General features: G+C 25.6%; 1 protein-coding gene across 3 annotated transcripts in view; it reads left to right on the top strand.

The window, feature by feature from the left end:
- Positions 1–328, top strand: part of LOC107697142 (protein EFR3 homolog B) — a 45701-nt gene that overhangs the window by 30127 nt on the left and 15246 nt on the right. The gene's annotated exons all lie outside the window — the stretch shown is intronic.

Here is a 328-nt window from a genome sequence, read left to right as displayed (position 1 = left end):
TTATTATCAGTGCTGGAAACTGTTGTGCTGCTTAATATTTTTTGGTTCCTGTGATACTTTTTTTTCAGGATTCTTTGATGAATAAAAAGTTAAAAAGAAGAGCATTTATTTAAAATAGAAATCTTTTCTAACAATATACACTACAGTTCAAAAGTTTGGGGTCAGTAAATTTTAATTCTTTCTTTTTTAGAAAGAAATGAAAAATTGTATTCAGCAAGGATGTGTTAAAGTGTTAAGAAGTGATAGCAAAGATATATATTGTTAGAAAAGATTTATATTTTGAATAAATGCTGTTCTTTTTAACTTTCTATTCATCAAAGAATCCTGA

Source organism: Sinocyclocheilus anshuiensis, unplaced genomic scaffold (genome assembly GCF_001515605.1).
Source record: "Sinocyclocheilus anshuiensis isolate Anshui unplaced genomic scaffold, SAMN03320099.WGS_v1.1 scaffold38, whole genome shotgun sequence".
Classification (NCBI taxonomy): domain Eukaryota; kingdom Metazoa; phylum Chordata; class Actinopteri; order Cypriniformes; family Cyprinidae; genus Sinocyclocheilus; species Sinocyclocheilus anshuiensis.
This window is presented reverse-complemented; position numbering and strand designations above follow the sequence as displayed.